Genomic DNA, 4,783 nt, shown 5'->3' with positions numbered 1-4,783 from the left:
GCAATACCTGTGGGCCAATGGTGAACCTTCACTGTGCATCAGGACCACCTAGGAAGTTTTTTAAGAAAATAAAACAAGCCCTGACCGGTTTGGCTCAGTGGATAGAGCATCAGCCTGCGGACTCAAGGGTCCCAGGTTTGATTCCGGTCAAGGGCATGTATCTTGGTTGCGGGCATGCACATCCCCAGTAGGGAGTGTGCAGGAGGCAGTTGATTGATGTTTCTAACTCTCTATCCCTCTCCCTTCCTCTCTGTAAAAAATCAATAATATATATATATATATATAGATAGATAGATAGATAGATAGATAGATATAGATATAGATATAGATACAGATACAGATATAGATATAGATATAGATATAGATATAGATATAGATATAGATATAGATATAGATACAGATACAGATATAGATATAGATATAAAAGAAAACAAGTGACTTTAGCTCCAACTGGCTCCAGACTCCCTGGTGGCAGCAGCCCTACTGCCTTTCAAGGCTGCATGTCACGTGGGCCTCGTCTCTGGTGCTCCGGGCTATGGGCCTCTATCATCTGAGGGAACAGACCCTCCCGTAGCCCCGCACTCCCTCCTCCCACGGCCTGCAGGCCTGCTGTCCTGGAAGCTGGGTCATCTCCTCTCATGACCTCAGCCTTCCTAAGGGTCCCCAGGTGTTTCTGTCCTTCCTTGATGCCTCCTCCTCAGCTGGACCTGAGCTGGTAATTCCTTGTGAATGTTCCCCAATTTGGTTGTGTTTCCAGTCTGGCCCTTGGAGGAGGTGCATGACAGGCCTGCCCATTGGGCCGCCATCTTCTCCCCCAGGTTTGAATTTTCTCATAAAACTTCCTTTGGATTCTTACCTTGAGATTTTGATGAACTCCATTTAATAAAGCAAAAGGCTATATATTAGTACTGATTTGAACAACAATCACTGTCATGTTGTCTAAGAGAGTTGAAAATATGTGTAATTTCCCATGGGAGTTAAGGAGCCTATCCCTGAAAGTTATGCTTTGTCCAGGGTTCCCCTGATGACTTGAACTAACTTCAGATTGACTGATATTGTATCCAAGGAGCTTGCCTGTCTGTGTGTTAAGGGTGAAAGAAGTCCGACATTTTTCTTGAGAAAAGGAGAAGAAAGTGACATCATATTTTGGTGACGTCATGCAAAGATCAATCTTCATTTTGAATTGGCTCTTGAAAAAGTCTGTCTTAATTAAAAGAGTCTTGTGAAAAATTACGAGTAACATTGTATAAAAAGCAGTTTGGGAAATTCAGGACTAGAATGTGATGTTGCTCCATGTGCAAATGTGGTTCGTTTAGAGGACTCTTCTGTTTAGGAAACACATACACACACACACACACACACACACACACACACACACACATGTACAGACACAACGCCGAGCTGCAATGTGGATCCTGCCTTCAGTATTTTGCAGCTTCTGACAGTTGATGCCTCACTTTTGCTGGGACTACCAAGGACTCCAGTTTTGAGTAAATAATAATTATTTAGTGCATTAATCTCACATTCTCAAAATTGCTATTTTGTTTCCTCAGGACAAGAGTGTCAAATCAAATTTATTCATGGGCCAATTCCCTCTCATGGAAATCCTGGTGGACTGTACTAACATTTCACACAAATATGCCAACTGAAATAAAGCTGTTTACAATGAGGTTGTGGCATTGAATAATGACCTTCTGCGTGCTAGAGCTGGCGCACAGGCTCAATGTTTGACGTTTATACTATAGGATACTTCGGGTTTATTTCTCCTAATGATCGATAGAACATTGTTTCATCGACTCTTAAGCTTGGAAAGGATTTTTGGGACCCATTTATTAATGTAGGACAGAATCCTTTTCTCCTCAGTGGGTTATTTTGTACACATGTGATGCAGATGACAATGTATATCCTATTTGACAACACTTTTGGGGAAGTAACAATAGGCAATACATTTAAAGTGAAGGACAAAAAATAAGTTGGATACAAAGAACCCGATGATAGAACAAATGAAGCACGTGAGAAATAGCTGTCATTGTTTGTGAATCTCTCATTTTCTTATCATTCAGAGTAACTCAATTTGTGGTGGTGTAAGCTGAAAAGAGCATAATGGTGAATATAAACCTATCCTGAATCAATGTAACTTGGTCCAATGACTGGGTTTGGTTCTATTACAAGGGTGTTGATTAAAAGTAAGAAAATCATGAGACGCATGTATAAATAGAATGTCAATGTATTACATTCCAGTGGGAAACATTCCTTTCTGGTGAGCAGAATGATCCTAACCTCCATCTAAGGTACCTTCCAGAATCTGAACCAAATGTAGAGGGAAATATTGGTTGTCATATTGGTGTCTATTCCCTCCTCTTCTATTACTAACGAAATATCTTCTGTATCTAAGTGTCATTTGCTTGGGTTCTGATTAGATGAATACAGTAATTTCTGTTTGAGTTTGTAGATAGTCTGGCCAAATCAATTTGTTACAATGAGAAACAAAATTTTTCTGAGAGTTTTAGAAATGCAACTTTCTTGTTATGAAGCATAGCTACAGGAAGTCAGTCTCTCACTGGATATGAATGAGTAGCCATTTAGCCTTAGTTGCTGTCGGTAGCATCCTATAGCCATGAGGGAAATCAGCCTTAGGATTAAGCTGCAAGTATGGGAAGATGGAAGTATCCTGTATCCTTGATGATATCTTTGATCAATTAACCCTAAAGTCTCTTCTGCAGCTGGGGTTTAGTTTTGATAGTCAATATACTTTATTATTGATAAAGATAGTTTGAGTTGAGTTTTGAATTAAATAATGCACCTCCCAAAGCTGTAGCATGAAAGAATTTGTTAGAAAAATTTAGGCTATTGACTGCTGCTTACATCTTCCAATAAGATCTTACAAGAACAAGGTAAGATCCAGTGTTCATCTTGGAAGTTGCCATTGGAAGAGAATGGGGTTTCTTTCAGAGAAAACTGTGGAATGCCAGATTGGTTGTCTCTGAAACTCCCTCCAATGCCAGAACAGAAATTCTTGCTATTCCTCTCCAGAAATAGATTACGTATCCATAGACTTATGGTAATTGGTGGTATTTTCCATTCTTTTTATTTTTAGAAAGGGAGTTTTTACCAGATCTTCTGTGCTTTATCAGCCATTGCACAATGTATGTGCTCAAGATAGATTATTCCACTTTCAGCCATGTATTGCCAGATCACCAGGATGTGAGAGAGAAACATCAATCGGGCCTCCTTTATGTGCCCTCACCTGCGATAGAACCTGCAACCTAGGAAGGCATGTGCCCTGACCAGGAATTGAACCCACAACCTTTGGGACAATGCTCCAGCCAACTGAGCCACACTGGCCAGGACTGTTTCCAATAACTTTTACCAATACATTCTTTTGATATCTTTGGCCAAAATTTGGTCACAAGCTCATTTCTGGAACAATAATTGGCAAAGAAAATAGGATAAACTTTAGACCTACCAGGATGATCTGGAGTTGAAGCCAGATCATAAACTTCCTCTAAATATACTTATTGGAAGAGAGCTGGAATGGATGTTGGAGAGTCAGCCACAGCAAGCACTTCATGGATGTAGTAATCAGGGAGTTGCTTGGTAATAAATTGGGAATAAAACTCCATGTCTGACACATAAGTAGTATAGCCTTGCCAACAACTTGACTTTAGACTTCTTGCCCCCAGAACTGTGAGAGAAAACATTTCTGTTGTTTAAAGTCACCTGGTTTGTGGTATTTGTTATGGAAGCCCTAGCTAACTAATATAGGCATGTACTGAAGCTTTAAATGTGCTGTGTGTGCTTGGTCTCTTCCATTCTGCAATCTGCCATGAGAAGAACATGCTTAGGGGAGGTGTTGGTCATAGAATGAGGAGACTTGTGAAGTATATCCAAACCCAACCCACAGTTTGGAACAAAGCCCAGCATTTTCCAGCTTCTCCCAGCAGGGCCATAGCCAACCCACAGACTGTGAGCAAGAAATCAATGCATGTGGTTTTATTCCATTTGGGATTTGTTTGTTACATAGAATTATTGCAATAGTTGACTCATCTAGTGAGAGATTGTGGATGAGAGATGAGAGAGAGTAAAAAGTTTCTTAGAACTTCAAAAAAAATTCCAGATTACCCGTACCTTCTCCATTACCTTTAGAAAGAGATGCACCCCATACATATGAGGGCAGTGGTGGGAGGAACTAAGGTCCAGTTGTAGAGAGCATTTTCCCTTTTCTTTTTTTTTTTTTTTCTATGTGGGATGGTTGATCTTGAGCCTGCAGGGAGCAAGCTGGCTCCAGACTTCTCCAAGTCCACATTTCTTTGCCTCCAATTCTTACGTGTCCAAAGACAGGGAACCACAGACATGCCTTTGTAGGAGGGTCATTTTCCCTTTTCATAAGAAGGAGGAACTATGACCACTTTGGAGCCACTCATCCAGTGTTCTGGTTGTCCATTTGGATGAAGACAGGCAAGGAACTGGAATACAGTGGGAGGAGTGGGGTGAAACACTGGGAGGCCCCTGAGCTCTTGGCTAAAGCAGCCAACAACCCGGATAAGAAGGGGTTGTCTTTAGAAATGACATATCGCTGTGTAGGTTTTGAAAAATTAAAAATGAAAAGGTTTCCAGTATTTCTAGCTTATTAAGCCATAAAAATGAGAACCAATTTGCAAGGATGTGGGCGGTAGCAGAATGAATAGTGGAGGCTGATTAGGCATGTTTGCCCAGGGCAACTCATTAAAAAGCACCTGACTACCGTACCAAACCCTCATAATTTCCTCTGCCTCCCACCATT

At 40.9% G+C, this 4,783-nt stretch overlaps 1 non-coding gene across 1 annotated transcript; it reads right to left on the bottom strand.

The window, feature by feature from the left end:
* Positions 1-4,239: 4,239 nt before the first annotated feature.
* Positions 4,240-4,370, bottom strand: LOC114226901 (small nucleolar RNA SNORA38). The gene has a single exon (XR_003613013.2). It is a non-coding gene; the product is annotated as a small nucleolar RNA SNORA38 (small nucleolar RNA).
* Between the last annotated feature and the right edge of the window lie 413 nt (positions 4,371-4,783).

This window comes from Eptesicus fuscus, chromosome 1, assembly GCF_027574615.1.
Source record: "Eptesicus fuscus isolate TK198812 chromosome 1, DD_ASM_mEF_20220401, whole genome shotgun sequence".
Taxonomy (NCBI): domain Eukaryota; kingdom Metazoa; phylum Chordata; class Mammalia; order Chiroptera; family Vespertilionidae; genus Eptesicus; species Eptesicus fuscus.
The sequence above is the reverse complement of the archived record's forward strand: the minus strand, read 5'-3'. Positions and strand labels throughout refer to the sequence as shown.